A 24,402-nucleotide genomic window follows, 5' to 3' on the forward strand; every position below is an offset into this window, starting at 1 on the left:
TATGGCATTTCTTCTCAGTACACCCCAAACCATTGTATAGGTAATTAATCAGAAAATTTGATGTTAGTATAAGCTTTTAAAATGGTTCAGTCTTATTCAGACATTTCCACTTTTAAAGCGTGGTTTCAGATGTTTTCACATTTTTATCAAGGACTGTATTTTGTATGTGTCTGGTACATTTTAATTTTGAAATGGTTTTTTATGGTCAGTATACTTATCTCTTGCAGGGTCCAAACTATATAAGGCATATTGGTTAGTAAAAAAAATGATTGCCATATAAAAAAAATGTTATTACATGCATTCTGTGAGAGATGGCTTGCAGTTGAATGGCACAGCATTGTATGATATGTAACATTTCTTCCTGTCACATCATAGTTGATGTGGCATTTGTACAGTTCTAAAGAAAATTATTGGTAAAATTATTTCCTTCCTATATATTCTTGGTAAAAATATTCCTTTATAAAACAGGTTTTCCCACCATGCCATGTGATATGTGATTATAGATGTTATACTTACAGCAAGAAAAATTAGCATTTTGTGAGACAAAGAAAGGAATTGTAACTATGTAACCTTTCAGGCATGGAATGTATCTTTTGCTGAATATATCTGACTGTTAGCTTCATTATAACGTGATTCTGCTTATAACACAATCGCAGCATGGCTCCCATTTTTTTAATATAAGGTGACCTCTCTTTTTAACACCTAAATACATGCTATCAGAAAAACCAATTATTCTTATCCCTAGCAGATTTATATGATCAAGAGGTTAGTTAAAATTGATGACATTGAACTTTCAATGCACATTTTCTGTAGGGAAGTTTTTCAAAAAATTTGTTAACTCGATCCAGCTTATATTGTGATGTTATTCTTTGGACCCGTGAGCAACGCATTATAAAGGGTTTTACCTGTATGTAATTATATATCAAATTTACAGAGTTATATATTGTCATACACCTAGTACATAATGTTGAAAACAGAAATGTCAAAGTTTGGGATATGATTGGAGTTCATATGATGTATACAGCTCTATCAGAATTTCATTTTCCCCCCTTCTTTGTAAGTCCAGTCTAGGGTCATGGGTATGAATATATGGTGTTTTTCAAAAGTGGGAAAAAGATAGGGACAATGTTGCTATGCTGCACACTTTTAAGTCTTGAAATATACATGTTTCTTTATTTCAATATTTCCCTGATGTTATATTTCCTTTTTTCAGATGGGTATGATAAATTGACATCTTATGGTATTGGCATACATGGTTGTATTGATAGGTATGTATGCATACATACATACAAACATATGTACATACATAAAGCCACATTCAGTGGTTAGTGTGCCAGACTCAGGTCCATAAGGGGGTGGGTTTTGTATATTACCATAGGACCAGTCTGTTCTTGGCAAGACACTTGACTCCAGTTGCCACAGCACTAAGTAACTGACCTTCGTTATTATACCTTAAAGCACCAAAACAAACGTAGCAGAGAAAATACATAAGTGGTTATGATCTGGCAGTCTCAAAGGTTTCTAAAGTTGTGACCCAGGTAACCCAATGGTCATATAAACAAATTAGCAATAGCAAACATTTAAAACTTAAAATTATATTAAGTTCTAGGTAGAACCTTTAAGTCCTATGATGGTTTAAAATTTTAAAACCAAAGGTACATTTTAGACCACTCATAAATCATGTCCCATAGTTAGCATTTTGAACTGTGTTTTTATCTTGAACTGTTTGTAAGTTGCATGACACAGTGAACATACACATGCATATACAACACATACACGTACACAAGGACCTAAAATCTAATAACATCCATTGGGAAAACATCTTGATTTAAATAAATTTTATTTACAGTTGGACTAAAATGTAAAAATAGTTATTTTATAAGACATTATTTTAGTAACAGATGTTTCCTATTTTAAGTGAAAGTGCAACATTAATGGGAAAGCTGAAGATTCTGCTGTGAATGTTTATGCAAATTTTTTCTATTCATTCTTCAGCTTTTTATTATATTTCATTTCTGTTATGTACATGCAGTTTATCTTGACAATGGATAAATTACCCCGCCTTGTGTGATACAATGTATTTTTAAGTAATCTTATTTTCAGTTTTTTGCAGAAGATAATATGGCTACATGCTGGAATAACTAATAGATGACCAAATATAGTTGCCTTGTACTTTGTCAATACAGTTGTTAAATCCCATGGTAAATGAAGACAATATCAACTCACATAATGCAAATTATAAAGTAATTACATGTTTATATATATTATTGTAATTGCAGTTAAAATGTTGAATAATTGGCATCTCAGTATTGTCAGTTTTTAAAATGAAATCTTGACAGGTATGTATTTGACTTGGAATTGTAAACTGAATAAATTTATTGCAGTGTTTATTATGTCTTCCTGTTCACACTCACGATTTTAAAGGTGGGTATACTTTTTTAATGACTGTTTTATACACCCATACAAGGAAATTATATGCCAAAACAAAGTGTTACTGTAAAAATTGAATTACTTGAAGACAGTAAATGAGATATTCAAATGCAGGATTAACTGAGCTATGTCATCTCTTCTTGGACTATGGATGTAAGCAAAGCTAGATATAATTGGTTGATTGGTCAGTCATACATCTATTTGTTTGCAGGCCTGGTGTCACACATGTAAAGCTTACTATTTTGTACAAATCTTGCATTATCTCTGCTATAGTAACGGCTAAGAGGGGCAGATTTAGAACGTTTATGAACCATATCATATGAATGTTTTGCTCATCGATCTTAATTATTATTTCTTAATTGTCCTTGAAGCAAATACTGTATTGGCATTTGGTTTTGGTATTATAGGCAGTGTATCCCCTAGGGGTGCAAGACTGAGAGTCAAAAATCTCCTTGGTGTCAAAACTGGGGGTCAGACTGAGTAAAAAATAAACTTTGATATCAAAACTGGGGGTCAAATTAAAAATTTGGGGGTCTCTGAAGCGCAAATGAGGGTGAAGGAAAATACTGATTATAGGGGAAAAAAGTATATTACTTACAGTATTCTCATGGTGAACTAGTAATTTTCTCAGTGTCTTTTTGATAACAGAACAATGCTGTTGTACACTACACAATTTGTGCAACTACCACTATGTCACAAGTTTATATGACCAGTTTATGTGGTAAGTTGGATTCCAAAAAGGTTTGTAAAAATTTAGTAAAATAACAAATCTTGTACATTTCCTGTACATTAGTAAAAATACAGACAGTATTTAAAGGCAAAAGAGAACTTTAACTTCCATCACAAAAGCCGATATAAATTATTAAATTTTGTATATGATGCTAATAATATTATACTAACCTACTTTTCAGGGTGTCCAGTAAAAGTGAGAGGCAATCTAGGCACTGGAAATGGCATAGTTGCTGCAGTGCAGATGGCCTTCTTAGCAATGAAAATGCCTTCATATATGGTGCATCACATGTAAACCAGGCAGGTTTTCAATTGAAAGAAGGGTAATACAGGTCAGTTAGAAACCATTGCAAGTGCCCTTTTGTATATCTATATATTGTATATATTGTTTAACTCTTGTCCACAATTGTAAGGGTCATATGTAAGCAAGATATTGCAAAGCTAACTTTTGTCCATGATTGTAGATTATCATCTGAGATGATATTTGTAAACATGTTTACCTGGCTTTGAGTTCAGAAAATTGTTTCGTCCATTAGAAAAAAATGTTCTCATTTGCCAGGTAGTTTGCTAAAAAGTAAAACTATAAAGTAAACAGACCTTACCTTGTTTACGAATTTGATGGGAAAAGGACCCAAATCCTATATCTCTTATTGTCTTAGGTTTTTATATAAAGTTTGTGATCAATTTTATATAAAGGTTGTGATCAACGTAGTTAACAACATATTCCTATTGTAACATCTCTCAAGTGAAATCTGTCTTTTAGTTGTGTTCAGTTGTAATTTCACATGATTTATATACTTCATTTATTCACTGAAATAACAAAGTGCTTACAGATACTTTTGGACTGTTTTAGGATTAGAGTGAATTCCTTCAAGGACATTCTAGATTATATCATTGTGATGGATAAGATTATCACATCGGCACATTTAAGACTGTTGGAACTACAGCACATTCAAGATTGGAATCAATTTGGAACACCACTGTAATTAATTTGGAACACCTTTTTTCCTTTTGGATCTGTGAGAATTATTTGGGATATATTTCATAATGTAAGCTACTTTTAAATTTTCACATTATCGGTGAAAATAAAGTATTTGTTGAATTTTACTTGTTGGTTTCACTTTTTTCTCTTTAAGATCTTTGAGGTATAATACCTCTAACTTCAGATCAGCATGCTCATCTGATTGAAAATAAGAGACTTTGCTCTGTAAGTTCTATATGTATGAAGTTATGAATGCAAGTACAATTAATGTGAATCCTTGTTATACTTTAATACCTTGTATGAGTTTAAAAAAATGAAAAGATGGCAGAAATTGGTTTAATTAGTATAGCAGTTGCTTCCCGCTTCATTTTTGTCTTGTCCTAACCATATCTTTGGAGACACCCATTCGGGTCATCATCACATACATCTGGGTCATTGCCATACCACATTTGGGTAATCATCACAAGTACATTTGGAACTCTGTCACACCACATTTGGGTCATCATCACATATACATTTGGGTCACCATCACATATAAATTTGGGTCACCATCACATATACATTTGGGTTACCATCACATATAAATGTGGGCCATCATCACATATATACATTTGCGTCACAATCACATGTACATTTGGGTCAGTATTATTGTTTCAGGTCTGACGTTTGAAAAACCATTTATATATCTAATGTCTTGTGAGCATTGTCAAGCATAACATGTAATGAAAGAATACACTTTTTGGAATCCTTAGAAGTTAAAATATCATTGGTATGGATAGATTGGATGTAATACAATAGTTATTATTCTATGCATGTATTTTCTTTTTCCAGTGAACAGGATGACACAAGTTGTTCAAGTTAATTTGGCAAATTTCCTAAAATTGCCAGATTAAAACACCTGCAGTATTTGTTACATGTATGACACATGCACGAAATGAAAATATGCCAAACCACATAAACACAAAAATAGATCCCTTTTTCTTTCTTAAAAAAACCCCTTTGTTTCTCTAAATTTACATTTTCTTAAAAACATTTCTTCTATGATCACATCTGAGTCATCATTTTTAATAGACGTCAAAATACATGTACTCTGTATCACTATTCCAAGCTGTGTCTGCAGTTTGTATATGTACTGCTCATTCAGAAACATCTAAGAGACATGGTAGGACTGTGGAACATCAATAAAACATGGAGGATGTAGTTAATGGCATGGTACAAAATTTGCACCAAATGGACTGAACTCTTTTCCGAATGATCTATTGTCATTTTGAAATATCAACAGTTTGTGAAGGAAGGACACATTGATATCCATATCTCTTTCTAAAATATGGGCTTTTAGAAATAACAACCTATTATTCTGTTGACTGCCATTGGATAGCAAGTGTTAAATAGTGATTTATGCTGCAAAAATAAAAGAGGCAACATCTTTTGAATGTTTTCATTTTGCATAATAAGCTCGTACTGTTTTATGTAGCCTGCACACTTGGTCGGCAAGCTCCCAATCAGTTGGAAGAATAAAATGATCCAGGTCATTTTAACTTTTGTTGGTTTGAGAAACTACACTTTCTTCTGACAAAGATAACTGCTGGTGTTCTCTGTGAAATAAGAGACTCGATAACTTGTTTGAATGGACGTGTAGAATTTGTTCATATGCTCCTTCTGGTGTCAATATTATTTCGTGTACTAAAATTACAGGTTTTTTTTCTCTAAAATGTTGAATTAAAAATGAAGGGAATCTACTTACACCATACATGGTAATTTACAGCGGCTTTTCTACATTTATTATTTTTATATTGTAACCAAACAATGCATTTGAACCTGTTGTAAGCTGTTATTTCAGAGACTTTAAAGAATATGGTCTCTTAAGACAGGTTTATTTTAACAAGTCAGTTATAAGAAGCATTTTAAAAAAATGCTGCTCTATGTCAGGGATGGAATATATTCATGGTGAATGTGGCTGTTAATGCTGGTTTAACTACATCAATACAATTTAATCTTAATACAAATTTTTTTCAGGAGCAGAGAACTGTTAAGCACCAATGACAGAGGAAATTCAGGACCTGAAGGAACTGTGTCAAAATAATTATACAGAACTTGATCCAGATTTTGTTACAATTATACAAGAAGCAACAGAGACTTATCAGATACCAAATGCAGCTGAAGACTTTTATACTACTAAAAACTTTGTTTTGTCAGAAGTGATTACAAAACTGTATCATCAGATGTAACAGAACAAATTAAATTGAATTATAATTATTATCCATACAGTTATTATCTTTACTACCATGACAAATAAAATGTTTGCTTTTTACATCATGTGCTTAAGAATGAATCTAATTATCAAATCACATCACTAGCATATACCAAGAAATTAAAAGCAAATATTGTACAATTATAATAACTATGGTCTTATGAATAATGACATTATGTTAAGGTAACAATAAATACAATTCGGAGAGAGGAGCTGAGAGAGTGAGATGCAAGAAAAAGTTTTTATTCTCGCACACAGTCCTCCCTACGTGATTGCCATATAATAAAATGTAATTTGTCATACAGAAAAACCAAGATAATCAAGCATGATTAAAGACTTGTAATGTCACATCTAAAGGCATTCATTAGTCTAAGCCAGTGTAATTGTCGTTTAATAATAAAGGCTGACTCAGGGATGGTCCTGGCTTTTAAAAAGCTGTCGCCAAAAAAATCGCCAACCTCAATATTTTGTCGTCAATTTTCAAAAAGTGTCGCCAAAACAAGCAGTGTACATTTTTCCAGGTGTTAATTTAGTCTATTAATGTAACAGGCAATGAAAATTACAAAAGATGGGTTAGTTAATACTTTAATTACAACAAGCATTAACAAAATGTTACCAAGTGTTACATGAAGATCTGTCGCGATTTTAGGGCTGCCCACTTGTTGAATGCAGTTTCAAAGTCTAATTTTTCACATCTGTACATGCTGATTCTCATTAAATTCTCGAAAGATGAGAAGCAGAGCTTGTTTCTGATGTCAGTTTTTATGAGGTTCATCTTACTGAATCCACGTTCACAGTCTACAGTGCTGACAGGTGACACCAGTAGTCTCTCAGCAAACCCCCCCCCATGGCTAGCTTCACAAAGCTTGTAGTGAATTGCTTCCTAAATCACAAGAATGATCAATGAATGCTGTATAAATTTTCTCAACAAGCAAAATAGCATCTCCATTCCCACGAATGAAACTTACACGACACGAGTCAACACCGCGCAATATTGGACCGTATATATAAGCATAAATTCACACCAAAGTTAGGGATTTTTTTACTCTTGTATTTTGAGAAATAAATAATTATTATTAATTATGCAAAACTTTTTTTTTTTTTTTTTTTTGCTATTTCTTGTTGTGGAGTTTAAGTCTCTGCAGCCGTAACACGGAATTGATGGCAAAAGGAAAAGATCAATGAGCAAAATGCTGCACTGGCGACAGATATAATTGTGATTGAGATTTTTTCCATTTGCTTTGTATTTATACACAGTCGGTACTTCAAAGGTTATCAGTTTTCTATGAAGGTTCAGCAAAACTATTGTATTGGTATATGTAAAAAAAAAAACCAAAAAAAAAAAACGGAAGGATTAGCCATACAATTGTATCTGTTCTTTCGGTCAGTTGTAGGTATAGTGCGGTAGCATGATTGACTGTATCGCAGCATACAGTACTCAGCCCAGATGTCAGCATAAGCAGATTATGATGTAACAATGCACTGCAAAGATGGGTTTGTCAATACGAACAAAGGATCGTTTGTGTAACAGATTGATTCCAACGCATTGCTTAGTCAAGTTTGTGGCTTCCTTTCATTCTCGCTTTTAATTTATCCAGTCCAAATCCATGATTGTATGTACAAATTAAATAACCAAAAAGTATGTCGCCAAAAAAATCGCCAGATGAGATATTTTTGTCGCCAATAAGGGAAACAAATCGCAATTTGCGACATTGGCGAAGCCCATGACGATCCCTGCTGACTTAACGGGGAATACAAGTTCATCAGCTATTGACACAAGTGCAAGTAGAATCTACATCAGCCAATTTTTCTTTCATCAAAACAAATTAACACTTTTTGTCACAAGATTATATATAATAAGACTTCCCAGTAGATGTTGTCATTGCATCAAGCTCTTAAATATGCCAGAATGTTAATATTGACTTCATTACCGATACATACACGATTGAAGAAGTATACAGTGCTCCCATGCTACTAGGAAATTTGGAAAAAGTTGGAAGAAATGATAATTTCTTTTCTGAACATGAAAATTCCTTGAAGTTTGCAAATGTTGATGAAAGTCAGGAAAGTTTGCAACTACTTGATGACAGAAACAATTACGTAATTGAGTTGTAACTGATTGTGAATTATATTTATTGAGTTCTGCCCAGAATATTCGGAGGTTGCAGTATGGATCATTAGGGTGGTTACCATAATTATAGTTGTTGAGTCAATCTTAACACTCACTGGAGTAGATTAGAAGACTGGTTGTTTCACAGTCAGCTTGATATTGATATTTTGTCCGACATGAAAGGTTTGAAAACCAGTCTAGCATCACAAGACACCAACATGTTGTCGGCAAAGCGTAGCCGCATACCAATTGGCCTAGCAAACTTAATGCTGTTACCCCGAGGCATACCTACATGAAACCGATATGAAAATTATTTATTTTCTCAGAAAATGCAAGTATTAGAATAATTATGTCTTTACTCTGCTGAAAGATAAGATGAAACTATGGCGTTGATGAAATTTGACCTGATACTCACCATTTGCATTGCTAGTCGCATGGATACACAAATATCACAACCAACATATTCATGACATCATAGGTCCAGTTGTCACATGATGTCAGTAATAACCCATTTCAGATGTAGAAACAAAAAAAAATATGAAATGAAAAATAAAGTTGTAAACTGTTCGTAATAAAGAAACTACAATGAAAGAACACAGAATTCTGTATATATTTATTAAAAAAATAACTATGTTTTGTTGTATCATGTGACTACCTTGTTGACATGTGCTCTTTGCTTGATGAACTGTCCAGATTGCAGTGACAGCGACAGGTTTCTGGTTGTTTTCTCAACATAAACATATTCTTTCTGGTTCTTACAGAAGCTTTCTGACTTTCATTTAATATATTTTAATTTTTTTACATTAGATAGAAGCTTGTTGATGTCATCCGACTATTGGATTTCTGTTGTATTGTGAGATTTGTGGAATCGTATAACTAGTAATGCAAATGCAGATAGTGAGTACCGGGTCAGGTTCTATCTGTGCTGTAGTCTTGTCTAGTCTGTCACGGATTAAGACATAATGATTATAATACTCTCCATTTCTGAGAAAATGAATCACCTTCCTATTGATTTCATACAGGTATGACTTGATGTGACATTGTTTCAAGTTTTCCAGGACCACTGGTGGGGTTCAAGTTAAATTTGTAGTCAAAATGTTGAATCTCTGATGGTAATTTTGGTGTTAAACTATGACACTGAACATGTGGCTCAAAGGATTGGTTTCAAATCCTTATCGGTCGCAGGAGAAATGTGAGATTGTTGTCCCTTGTAATGTGAGTATCACTACAGGTTTAGGTACTGCTCTTCTTTCTGTAATACTGCTCTGGTGGTCTAGTGGTTAGAGCGTCCGCCTGGGATGCGGGAGGTCGTGGGTTCGATCCCCGGCCGAGTCATACCTAAGACTTACAAAAATGGTACTAATAGCTGCCTCGCTTGACACTCAGCATTAAGAGGTTAGTGTTAGGACTGGTCGGCCTGGTGTCAGGATAATGTGACTGGGTGGGACATCATGCTACATGTCTGCGGCATGATGCCCCAGTGCTAGACATCACTATAAACTGCCACATAGCAGACATCGTAGCGATATGACTGAAAAATTGTTAAAACTATGTTAAAAATCCAAATCACATCACATCTTTCTGTAATTGCAGTTTCATTTGTAACTCATATTTTTGTATCTGTCTCTCTCTTTTTCCTGCATTTGCATCTCCCTTTCTTTTTCCTGCATTTGTATTTTTATTTCTTTTTCTTCCTTTTGCATTTGTCATTTCTTCTCCATTTCTTTCTCTTCTTTTTGAATTTGCATTTGTTTATCTCTTTCCTCTTTTTCAAGCTTTCTTAACTTTATTTTGTTCTTGAATTTTAATTTCAATTTCATAACTTGCAGGTTTGAGCCAGAGTCAAAGCACTTTTGTCCAAAATATTCTTCTCTACCAAATTTAAACCAAAATATTTTTTATTTCATGTTTTAACAAATATGGCTTTGCACAGGAAAGATATTGTCTGGAACGTTGGAGCAATTCGTCCTCTTTCAAAGACTGATTGTTCCTGGCTAGGATTTAAAGTACAATTCTCCACTTTAGTTTATATCGTAAAAGCTTGTTGGTTTCACTATGTAAAGTCAGAAATAGTAGGGACTAAGATAACTTAAATTTCAAAACAATTTCAATTTCTGTGAAATTCATATCCCCAGTTAGGCCCCAAGTTTCTGTTACGTCTCAATGATTGCAAACTTAAGTAACAGAAAAGAAGCAAAAACAACAAATTTTATAAAACTTAACAGTTTAATTATCAAAGTTATAAATAAAAAATATGAAAGGAACATAAAGTATTATGAAGTGAATCCAAGCTAGTCCTTATACTGGTCTGTGAAAGTCCTAAATGATAGAAATGTTCCTCATAAATTTCAATACCGGAAATGTACTGGTCCTCCAAGAACTTTGTAGTTGTCAAGATGGCGTTGTCCTGAATTCCTTCAATAACAGTTCCAGACTAATATTTAAGTCCAAATAATGAGCGCTTTCTATTTACACTGAACAGTCCAAACAAATGTTTTTCCTGTCTAAAAATATCTAAACTTGCACAACACAAAATACGTCTGTAGACTTAAAACTGGAATGCAATAATGTGAATGAACACAATAATGTGAATAACTCCAAACTTAGGAATGAAACAGTGCTTAATTTTCTCCTTGTATATAACATTTGTTGTGACAGTACTTCGCAATAGACCCCACGTGACAGCATACACTATTGATTTTGCGTCGAATTACCCAAACTGAATATTATTCACATAACCTCGCGCATCCAATGGGAAGCCACAGAAGTATCGAAACACCGGTCTCATCAGTCACTGTTAAACTACACTGTATGCCATTTTAAGTCAATTAAGATTATTATTACTAATTGTCAACACTGAACTAAAGGAGATTTTTGCTTAAGTGTGGCGTTCAAATATCCCGAAGACCAGACACCATGTAATTTTCTCAAGAAAGAAACCAAATGACCTGGAAATTACCTAGCTTAAGTTGGAAGATGGAGTAATACTTTAACTGCAATGATTTTTAAATTTATGAAGAACTAAATTTAAGAACTGAAAAGTCCACCCTTACATTTTGTTACCAAATTTGCAAAAACACTGTTAACTACGAAAATAAATGGGGTATCAGGGCTGATCAAATATTGTTTTCACATACTCGTCCAAGACAAATAGTTTCGTAAAATTCACTTGTCTCACCTTACTTTTTACAAGTCCCAATAATGTAATCTCTTCCAAAGATTTGATAAAATGTATGCATTTTATTCCATAGATATAAGAAAGAAAATAATATACAACTTTATTTCCTAAAAGGATTTACATTTTTCACAAATATTGGTTGATGCTACACATTTCGCTGCTTAATGTGTATATGTTTTGCTACTGGAGATGGACTTCCTGCATGCCCTCATTTTTGCTGTTAATTCCGTATGATTGAAAAAAATCTTTAGGTCTTTCCTAACATATTACATCAGATCTGCCCTCTCATGCACAAAGTGCATCTTCTAACTAAAAATAGACTGGTTTAATTTCTAACCTATGCCAATTTCGGATATTCTTTACAATAACTGCAATCTTAGTAAATAAATTAAAGCCAACATTTTAACCATCCACTTCACATGAAATTATATTTATTGAAACTTTTTGTTTCCTTTGTAATTCTGTTGCCACTTTCAACCACATGCTGATAGTTACTTGCACTGTAATACCTCTACCAGTTAAGTTGTTCCGAGCACTTAAACATTAAGTTAAAGGCTGAATGGCTAAAAAAATTTATACTGTGCAAGGTGCATGTTCATATGTGAGCCATTAAACAAATTTGTGGGAGTCATCACACACCACTTAAGTGAGCGAATTCATGTAAAGTTTGTTCAAATGACACAATCACATTCCCAGGTAGGTTATCTGATGATCTGCTTATGACTGTGATAGTTCTTAACACCTGCTTTCAAACAATAAATTTTAACAGAAATACTGTATTTTATATTTTGATAAATGTCCAATGATAGTTATAGATCTTTTTTTAGCAAGCTTTCGTGATACTTTTGCTCATTATCCTGCCAAAGTGTCCTCAGTTTAAAAAATACCGCAATAACGTTCTTCCACCCCCACCCACCCATGAGATACTTAATTTAGAGATCTGTCCAGTCTTGTAAAGATATATGAGAACTTTTTAGTCTAAGCAAAATATCTGCAGTATAAAAAAGCAAGTTAATATTCTTTACTAATGGAAAATACCTTGTTACAAATTCTGAAAACTACACTTCGCTCGATAACGGTAAAGGACACTGATGCGGATAAGATGATAGTATTCCGAATATGACAGCACGTGATTAAAATCTCGTTTATGAGTTTAAATCTCGTTCGGTTCGTTAGTTAAATTGGAGCTCAAGATTATCAGCGGCGTTACTATCGTAGGAGCTGAAAATAATAGCTAAGTAGATCTCGTTTTTGAGTTGAAATCTCGTTCGAATCTCGTTCGGTACTAAAGACGGAGATCAAAATTACAGCGGCGTTACTGTCGAAGGAGCCGGTGATTGTAGTTTGTAGACTGAGCATCACGTGTTTCTGGAGCCGTAAATTGGCGATTTTTATTAACGGAGCCGTAGATTAAAAGTGTTTTAGGAGCCGCTAATTGTAGAAGGAGCCGCTAATTGTTGTAGGAGCCGCTAATTGTAGTTCATATAAAAATATAGGGAAAGATTGTAATCACCGTCATATGGAAAGCCGCAGGTACCCGGCGGTGATCAGAATTTTTTCCCTATATTATTATATGGGCAACAATTAGCGGCTCCGATAACAATTAGCGGCTCCTAAAATGACGGTGATTACAATCTTTCCCTATATTTGTATAGAAACTACAATTAGCGGCTCCTACAACAATCAGCGGCTCCTTCTACAATTAGCGGCTCCTAAAACACTTTTAATCTACGGCTCCGTTAATAAAAATCACAATTTACGGCTCCAGAAACACGTGAAGCTCAGTCTACAAACTACAATCGCCGGCTCCTTCCACAGTAACGCCGCTGTAATTTTGATCTCCGTCTTTACTACCGAACGAGATTCGAACGAGATTTCAACTCAAAAACGAGATCTACTAAGCTATTATCTCCAGCTCCTACGATAGTAACGCCGCCGATAATCTTGAGCTCCAATTTATCTAACGAACCGAACGAGATTTAAACTCATAAACGAGATTTTAATCACGTGACGACATATTCGGAATACCATCATCTTATCCGCATAAGTGTGTTGTATCTTAGAAGATGGAGAATCATCGATTTATGTTTTAGAAGAGTGAAGGCCAGTCATCCAATATCATTCGATGCAAGGTATTTTTTTTTCCAATAAACGAATAATTATAAATATAAACGTTTTAGGCAGGTATATTATAAATAAATATCATAATTACACCAACAGCCCCTGTGATCTGTACTGTAGTATAATACATGAAAGACCTCGAAATTACGTATCTCATGGAAGGGTGTAGTGAGTTGGAGCTTATCGCGTAGGTTGGATTTAAATTGAAATTCTTCAAATGAACTCGTGAGTAAACAGCTTTCTAACCAAATGGTGTAATAATTGATGATTTTTGTCTCTTTATATTTAACTAGTCGTTAACTAGAATGGGCAAGACCGCTCCAGTGGCCTAGGGATTAGTGTCCATCTCGGATGCGGGAGGTCGCGGGTTCGAAGCCCGGCCGATTCATACCAGAGATTTGTAAGAAGGGTAGTAACAGCTGCCTCGCTAGACGCTCAGCATTAAGAGGTTAGTGTTAGGACTGGTCGGCCTGGTGTTAGGATTATGTGACTGGGTGGGATATATTTGTGGCATGATGCCCCAGTGCTAGACATCACAATAAACTGAACAATTCTTAAAGCTACGTTAAAACTCCAAAACATACACACTAGCATATGCTAATAGGTATATCATCACGCCATTGGGCACTGTTTTTCTTTGCCTCAGGCTCTATATTATTTGTATGTAAGTAAAAGCACACAACACCAGCCCCTTATTCAGTTTAAGAAATATCACGAATGGTTTAACTTTTGTATTAAACACATAATATTATTGTAACACTTTGTGCGTATTTGCTTGTTTTTACTCAACAGGAATGATGTAGTTTATAATATTCTGTAAGCTTTAAATAATTCTGTACGTTTCCATTATGTCGTAATGTACTCGCACAAATAATAGGGTTATTGTGTCCTTTCATTTCAATATATTTCCACAATTGTCTTTAGTATGGGGGACATGGGTCAGTTATTTCCCCCTTAATATTCAAGGCAGCACTTGCAAATCTGGTTTACTTTGTCTATGTTCAACTGATACTCATGACTTTCTGAAAAGTGATTGTCGTGCCTCAATGAAAGAGTGAGTAACCCTTACTATAGACATTCCTTTAAAAAGGAATATCAGATTAATCAGTCACAGTGTGAATGTGGTATTGAAATTTGTTCAAATGACTGTATATGTCTGTATAATAGCTGGCCCTGAGTTAGTACTTTTATGTTGTCTTTGCTATGTTCATTAAATAAACCTTCTTGTATCATGCATTTTGTACCTTGGCATTTCATTGGTCTTAACTGCTGATATAACTTCCTGTCTGCAGCATGTTTTATGTATACATGCATGATACAAACCAGAACTCACATTATGGTAAATTATAGATATTGACATGGGTGAATTGTAATTACATTCTTTTTTTGTTTTGTCCCATTTGTACCAAAACACCCACCATCATGTTGATATTGAAATTTACACCAGGTACAAATTATTATTATTATTATTATTATTATTATTATTATTAATACTATGGTGCTTCTATTATCTTTTCAGTAGTGGTGATGATAATAATATTATCATTATCGCAAATAATCCCAGTATTTGTATCATAATGGCACATGTATGTGTTTGTATTTGTCCCTCATTGCATATGCTTTGATATGGGGGGAGCGGGGCAGTAATACAAATTTCAGTCAGTAAAAGTCATTAAGTTTGTCAGGTTGGAGTTTTTTTAATGGCTTGATCACAAACAGTATAAATGCTTTGCAGAAATAATAAACGTTTTTGTAAAGTATTGTTATGGTATTTTGTGTTGTAATGTTTTTTTCACTGTTATGAAATGGGCCTGTGTGTAGGGATTTAGCCAGGTGACTTAAAGATATAATTTTTATTTGCATGAAAGTTGTGCATTATTTCATGATAAAATAAAATGTGTACATTCATTCAGGGCTGACATCAAAAGTTTATTTCCAAATGCTGTGCACATCGATGGCCCTTCATTTAAAAGCAGGGGCCCTGCCAAATTGATTCAGATTGGGCCCCACGTTTGATAAGGCCATTACTGCATTCATTGCAGAATGCAAAATATTAGGATACAATTTCCATTGGATTTTTCATTATTACCACTAGGAAATACACTGGGTTTATATTGTGCAAGGTGCAGCAATTTTGTGGGGTGGGTGGTCTTCTGTGCCCAAATACAGCCATAATTGCAATGTAAATACTATATACTGTTAGTTTCCAATCTTTTTGTATCAGGAAGACTTCCCAACTTAAGTATTCATTAAGGTTTTATTCCCAACTATCAACCTAGAAAATTGTTTGTGAAGTCCTAAAAGAAGTTGGCAGGATGTTCCTTGGTGACATAACCAAGTTGCTGTACATTATTTTAGGACAATTTTAAGCACGTAAGAATTTATGCTTGCTATAGCAATTATTCATGCTGAATGATTGCACTATATGAGGCATCCTATGTTTTGTTTTATCTTTTGTATTGATTTTCATTGTTAGCAAAATGATTTTATTTTGTTTGCCTTTTTTATTTTCTGTTACACTTTATTTTATCAATGAATAAAGACCACATTGATAATATAAACTGCACATTACTATTTGATTTGCAGAGCATTTGCTGATGGAATTGTACAAGAACTAGATAAGAATGATGTAGAATGGAGAAAGAGAAGAAGGCTGCATCAAAAACAATATATCGGTAAAGTGAGTTACAGTGGACAGTATTGCAAATCTTTTTAACAAGTATTCACATAAATTGCATCCCATGCAAACATGAAATATTGCAATAAATTTGTTTCTTAAAAATGAAATCTCTTTAGATGGGTCACTTGATAACAGGGTATATTTGATTACTGGTAGCGTTGGATTACATGTGAAAAAGTCCTCCAATTATGATGTTATATCAGTTTGGTTGGGAAATCTATCTGTAATATAGGTCAATAAAAGAGTATCATAATAAAGCAGAGTGATTGTCGGTTATTTGTTTTAAAAAAAAGGCTTTTCATACATGGTTTACATTAGTCTCATTTAGCATTTGTCCCATTTTTGTGTGTCACAATTATATTTTGAATTTTCAGGGAGTGTGTGACTTAGTCATGAAATGTAGCACATGGATATTTTACCTACTTATGATAGTTTGTCAATTGGTATTTTTCAACAGATAGTGCTATTTATATAGCTTGTTTAATTTATGGCATTTCTTCTCAGCACACCCCAAACCATTGTATAGGTAATTAATCAGAACATTTGTTGTTAGTATAAGCTTTTAAAATGGTTCAGTCTTATTCAGACATTTCCACTTTTAAAGCGTGGTTTCAGATGTTTTCACATTTTTATCAAGGACTGTATTTTGTATGTGTCTGGTACATTTTAATTTTGAAATGGTTTTTTATGGTCAGTGTACTTATCTCTTGCAGGGTCCAAACTATATAAGGCATATTGGTTAGTAAAAAAAATGATTGCCATATAAAAAAAATGTTATTACATGCATTCTGTGAGAGATGGCTTGCAGTTGAATGGCACAGCATTGTATATGTAACATTTCTTCCTGTCACATCATAGTTGATGTGGCATTTGTACAGTTCTAAAGAAAATTATTGGTAAAATTATTTCCTTCCTATATATTCTTGGTAAAAATATTCCTTTATAAAACAGGTTTTCCCACCATGCCATGTGATATGTGATTATAGATGTTATACTTACAGCAAGAAAAATTAGCATTTTGTGAGACAAAGAAAGGAATTGTAACTATGTAACCTTTCAGGCATGGAATGTATCTTTTGCTGAATATATCTGACTGTTAGCTTCATTATAACGTGATTCTGCTTATAACACGATGGCAGTATGGCTCCCATTTTTTTAATATAAGGTGACCTCTTTTTTTAACACCTAAATACATGCTATCGGAAAAACCAATTATTCTTATCCCTAGCAGATTTATATGATCAAGAGGTTAGTTAAAATTGATGACATTGAACTTTCAATGCACATTTTCTGTAGGGAAGTTTTTCAAAAAATTTGTTAACTCGATCCAACTTATATTGTGATGTTATTCTTTGTTATTTATTCTTTTCAAAGTTTGGGATATGATTGGAGTTTATATGATGTATACAGCTCTATCAGAATTTCATTTTCCCCCCTTCTTTGTAAGTCCAGTCTAGGGTCATGGGTATGAATATATGGTGTTTTTCAAAAGTGGGAAAAAGATAGGGACAATGTTGCTATGCTGCACACTTTTAAGTCTTGAAATATACATGTTTCTTTCTTTCAATATTTTCCTAATGTGATGTTATATTTCCTTTTTTCAGATGGGTATGATAAATTGACATCTTATGGTATTGGCATACATGGATGTATTGATAGGTATGTATGCATACATACATACATACATACATACATACATACATACATACATACGTACATACATAAAGCCACATTCAGTGGTTAGTGTGCCAGACTCAGGTCCATAAGGGGGTGGGTTTTGTATCTTACCATAGGACCAGTCTGTTCTTGGCAAGACACTTGACTCCAGTTGCCACAGCACTAAGTAACTGACCTTTGTTATTATACCTTAAAGCACCAAAACAAAGGTAGCAGAGAAAATACATAAGTGGTTATGATCTGGCAGTCTCAAAGGTTTCTAAAGTTGTGACCCAGGTAACCCAATGGTCATATAAACAAATCAGCAATAGCAAACATTTAAAACTTAAAATTATATTAAGTTCTAGGTAGAACCTTTAAGACCTATGATGGTTTAAAATTTTACAACCAAAGGTACATTTTAGACCACTCATAAATCATGTCCCATAGTTAGCATATTGAACTGTGTTTTTATCTTGAACTGTTTGTAAGTTGCATGGCACAGTGAACATACACATGCATACATCACACATACACGTACACAAGGACCTAAAATCTAATAACATCCATTGGGAAGACATCTTGATTTAAATAAATTTTATTTACAGTTGGACTAAAATGTAAAAATAGTTATTTTATAAGACATTATTTTAGTAACAGATGTTTCCTATTTTAAGTGAAAGTGCAACATTAATGGGAAAGCTGAAGATTCTGCTGTGAATGTTTATGCAAATTTGTTCTATTCATTCTTCAGCTTTTTATTATATTTCATTTCTGTTATGTACATACAGTTTATCTTGACAATGGATAAATTACCCCGCCTTGTGTGATACAATGTATTTTTAAGTAATCTTATTTTCAGTTTTTTGCAGAAGATAATATGGCTACATGCTGGAATAACTAATAGATGACCAGATATAGTTGCCTTGTACTTTGTCAATACAGTTGTTAAATCCCATGGTAAATGAAGACAATATCAACTCACATAATGCAAATTATAAAGTAATTACATGTTTATATATATTATTGTAATTGCAGTTAAAATGTTGAATAATTGGCATCTCAGTATTGTCATTTTTTAAAATGAAATCTTGACAGGTATGTATTTGACTTGGAATTGTAAACTGAATAAATTTATTGCAGTGTTTATTATGTCTTCCTGTTCACACTCACGATTTTAAAGGTGGGTATACTTTTTTAATGACTGTTTTATACACCCATACAAAGAAATTATATGCCAAAACAAAGTGTTACTGTAAAAATTGAATTACTTGAAGACAGTAAATGAGATATTCAAATGCAGGATTAACTGAGCTATGTCATCTCTTCTTGGACTATGGATGTAAGCAAAGCTAGATATAATTGGTTGATTGGTCAGTCATACATCTATTTGTTTGCAGGCCTGGTGTCACACATGTAAAGCTTACTATTTTGTACAAATCTTGCATTATCTCTGCTATAGTAACGGCTAAGAGGGGCAGATTTAGAACGTTTATGATCCATATCATATGAATGTTTTGCTCATCGATCTTAATTATTATTTCTTAATTGCCCTTGAAGCAAATACTGTATTGGCATTTGGTTTTGGTATTATAGGCAGTGTATCCCCTAGGGGTGTAAGACTGAGAGTCAAAAATCTCCTTGGTGTCAAAACTGGGGGTCAGACTGAGTAAAAAATAAACTTTGGTATCAAAACTGGGGGTCAAATTAAAAATTTGGGGGTCTCTGAAGCACAAATGAGGGTGAAGGAAAATACTGATTATAGGGGAAAAAAGTATATTACTTACAGTATTCTCATGGTGAACTAGTAATTTTCTCAGTGTCTTTTTGATAACAGAACAATGCTGTTGTACACTACACAATTTGTGCAACTACCACTATGTCACAAGTTTACATGACCAGTTTATGTGGTAGTTGGATTCCAACAAAGTTTGTAAAAATTTAGTAAAATAACAAATCTTGTTCATTTCCTGTACATTAGTAAAAATACAGACAGTATTTAAAGGCAAAAGAGAACTTTAACTTCCATCACAAAAGCCGATATAAATTATTATAAATTTTGTATATGATGCTAATAATATTATACTAACCTACTTTTCAGGGTGTCCAGTAAAAGTGAGAGGCAATCCAGGCACTGGAAATGGCATAGTTGCTGCAGTGCAGATGGCCTTCTTAGCAATGAAAATGCCTTCATATATGGTGCATCACATGTAAACCAGGCAGGTTTTGAATTGAAAGAAGGGTAATATAGGTCAGTTAGAAACCATTGCAAGTGCCCTTTTGTATATCTATATATTGTATATATTGTTTAACTCTTGTCCACGATTGTAAGGGTCATATGTAAGCAAGATATTGCAAAGCTAACTTTCGTCCATGATTGTAGATTATCATCTGAGATGATATTTGTAAACATGTTTACCTGGCTTTGAGTTCAGAAAATTGTTTCGTCCATTAGAAAAAAAATGTTCTCATTTGCCAGGTATTTTGCTAAAAAGTAAAACTATAAAGTAAACAGACCTTACCTTGTTTACGAATTTGATGGGAAAAGGACCCACATCCTATATCTCTTATTGTCTTAGGTTTTTATATAAAGTTTGTGATCAATTTTATATAAAGGTTGTGATCAACATAGTTAACAACATATTCCTATTGTAACATCTCTCAAGTGAAATCTGTCTTTTAGTTGTGTTCAGTTGTAATTTCACATGATTTATATACTTCATTTATTCACTGAAATAACAAAGTGCTTACAGATACTTTTGGACTGTTTTAGGATTAGAGTGAATTCCTTCAAGGACATTCTAGATTATATCATTGTGATGGATAAGATTATCACATCGGCACATTTAAGACTGTTGGAACTACAGCACATTCAAGATTGGAATCAATTTGGAACACCACTGTAATTCATTTGGAACACCTTTTTTCCTTTTGGATCTGTGAGAGCTATTTGGGATATATTTCATAATGTAAGCTACTTTTAAATTTTCACATTATCTGTGAAAATAAAGTATTTGTTGAATTTTACTTGTTGGTTTCACTTTTTTCTCTTTAAGATCTTTGAGGTATAATACCTCTAACTTCAGATCAGCATGCTCATCTGATTGAAAATAAGAGACTTTGCTCTGTAAGTGTTCTATATGTATGAAGTTATGAATGCAAGTACAATTAATATGAATCCTTGTTATACTTTAATACCTTGTATGAGTTTCAAAAAATGAAAAGATGGCAGAAATTGGATTAATTAGTATAGCAGTTGCTTCCCACTTCATTTTTGTCTTGTCCTAACCATATCTTTGGAGACACCCATTCGGGTCATCATCACATACATCTGGGTCATTGCCATACCACATTTGGGTCATCATCACAAGTACATTTGGAACTCTGTCACACCACATTTGGGTCATCATCACATATACATTTGGGTCACCATCACATATAAATTTGGGTCACCATCACATATACATGTGGGCCACCATCACATATAAATGTGGGCCATCATCACATATATACATTTGCGTCACAATCACATGTACATTTGGGTCAGTATTATTGTTTCAGGTCTGACGTTTGAAAAACCATTTATATATCTAATGTCTTGTGAGCATTGTCAAGCATAACATGTAATGAAAGAATACACTTTTTGGAATCCTTAGAAGTTAAAATATTATCGGTATGGATAGATTGGATGTAATACAATAGTTATTATTCTCTGCATGTATTTTCTTTTTCCAGTGAACAGGATGATACAAGTTGTTCAAGTTAATTTGGCAAATTTCCTAAAATTGCCAGATTAAAACACCTGCAGTATTTGTTACATGTATGACACATGCACGAAATGAAAATATGCCAAACCACATAAACACAAAAATAGAGATCCCTTTTTCTTTCTTAAAAAAAACCCTTTGTTTCTCTAAATTTACATTTTCTTAAAAACATTTCTTCTATGATCACATCTGAGTCATCATTTTTAATAGACGTCAAAATACATGTACTCTGTATCACTATTCCAAGCTGTGTCTGCAGTTTGTATATGTACTGCTCATTCAGAAACATCTAAGAGACATGGTAGGACTGTGGAACATCAATAAAACATGGAGGATGTAGTTAATGGCATGGTACAAAATTTGCACCAAATGGGCTGAACTCTTTTCCGAATGATCTATTGTCGTTTTGAAATATCAACAGTTTGTGAAGGAAGGACACATTGATATCCATATCTCTTTTTAAAATATGGGCTTTTAGAAATAACAACCTATTATTCTGTTGACTGCCATTGGATAGCAAGTGTTAAATACTGATTTATGCTGCAAAAATAAAAGAGGCAACATCTTTTGAATGTTTTCATTTTGCATAATAAGCTCGTACTGTTTTATGTAGCCTGCACACTTGGTCGGCAAGCTCCCAAACAGTTGGAAGAATAAAATGATCCAGGTCATTTTAACTTTTGTTGGTTTGAGAAACTACACTTTCTTCTGACAAAGATAACTGCTGGTGTTCTCTGTGAAATAAGAGACTCGATAACTTGTTTGAATGGACGTGTAGAATTTGTTCATATGCTCCTCCTGGTGTCAATATTATTTCGTGTACTAAAATTACAGGGTTTTTTTCTCTAAAATGTTGAATTAAAAATGAAGGGAATCTACTTACACCATACATGGTAATTTACAGCGGCTTTTCTACATTTATTATTTTTATATTGTAACCAAACAATGCATTTGAACCTGTTGTAAGCTGTTATTTCAAAGACTTTAAAGAATATGGTCTCTTAAGACAGGTTTATTTTAACAAGTCAGTTAGAAGAAGCATTTTAAAAAAATGCTGCTCTATGTCAGGGATGGAATATATTCATGGTCAATGTGGCTGTTAATGCTGGTTTAACTACATCAATACAATTTAATCTTAATACAAATTTTTTTCAGGAGCAGAGAACTGTTAAGCACCAATGACAGAGGAAATTCAGGACTTGAAGGAACTGTGTCAAAATAATTATACAGAACTTGATCCAGATTTTGTTAGAATTATACAAGAAGCAACAGAGACTTATCAGATACCAAATGCAGCCGAAGACTTTTATGCTACTAAAAACTTTGTTTTGTCAGAAGTGATTACAAAACTGTATTATCAGATGTAACAGAACAAATTAAATTGAATTATAATTATTATCCATACAGTTATTATCTTTACTACCATGACAAATGTTTGCTTTTTACATCATGTGCTTAAGAATGAATCTAATTATACAATCACATCACTAGCATATACCAAGAAATTAAAAGCAAATATTGTACAATTATAATAACTATGGTTAAGGTAACAATAAATACAATTCGGAGAGAGGAGCTGAGAGAGTGAGATGCAAGAAAAAGTTTTTATTCTCGCATACAGTCCTCCCTACATGATTGCCATATAATAAAATGTAATTTGTCATACAGAAAAACCAAGATAATCAAGCATGATTAAAGACTTGTAATGTCACATCTAAAGGCATTCATTAGTCTAAGCCAGTGTAATTGTCGTTTAATAATAAAGGCTGACTTAACGGGGAATACAAGTTCATCAGCTATTGACACAAGTGCAAGTAGAATCTACATCAGCCAATTTTTCTTTCATCAAAACAAATTAACACTTTTTGTCACAAGATTATATATAATAAGACTTCCCAGTAGATGTTGTCATTGCATCAAGCTCTTAAATATGCCAGAATGTTAATATTGACTTCATTACCTATACATATACGATTGAAGAAGTATACAGGGCTCCCATGCTACTTGGAAATTTGGAAAAAGTTGGAAGAAATGATAATTTCTTTTCTGAACATGAAAATTCCTTGAAGTTTGCAAATGTTGATGAAAGTCAGGAAAGTTTGCAACTACTTGATGACAGAAACAATTACGTAATTGAGTTGTAACTGATTGTGAATTATATTTATTGAGTTCTGCCCAGAATATTCGGAGGTTGCAGTATGGATCATTAGGGTGGTTACCATAATCATAGTTGTTGAGTCAACCTTAACACTCACTGGATTAGATTAGAAGACTGGTTGTTTCACAGTCAGCTTGATATTGATATTTTGTCTGACATGAAAGGTTTGAAAACCAGTCTAGCATCACAAGACACCAACATGTTGTCGGCAAAGCGTAGCTGCATACCAGATGGCCTAGCAAACTTAATGCTGTTACCCCGAGGCACACCTACATGAAACCGATATGAAAATTATTTATTTTCTCAGAAAATGCAAGTATTAGAATAATTATGTCTTTAC

General features: G+C 33.4%; 1 protein-coding gene and 1 long non-coding RNA gene across 4 annotated transcripts in view; both read left to right on the forward strand.

The window, feature by feature from the left end:
- Window positions 1-24,402, forward strand: part of LOC149800667 (arrestin domain-containing protein 3-like) — a 331,927-nt gene that overhangs the window by 205,398 nt on the left and 102,127 nt on the right. The window lies entirely within an intron of this gene.
- On the forward strand, window positions 13,205-23,302 carry LOC149800680 (uncharacterized). 3 transcript variants are annotated; one of them, XR_016420556.1, is made up of 3 exons: window positions 13,205-13,812; window positions 16,388-20,388; window positions 23,060-23,302. It is a non-coding gene; the product is annotated as an uncharacterized LOC149800680 (long non-coding RNA). The 3 variants fall into 3 exon arrangements; XR_016420555.1 differs by having other exon boundaries at window positions 16,388-16,481; window positions 18,086-23,302; XR_016420554.1 differs by having other exon boundaries at window positions 16,388-23,302.

Source organism: Sinohyriopsis cumingii, chromosome 4 (assembly GCF_028554795.1).
Source record: "Sinohyriopsis cumingii isolate HCF-2022 chromosome 4, ASM2855479v2, whole genome shotgun sequence".
Classification (NCBI taxonomy): domain Eukaryota; kingdom Metazoa; phylum Mollusca; class Bivalvia; order Unionida; family Unionidae; genus Sinohyriopsis; species Sinohyriopsis cumingii.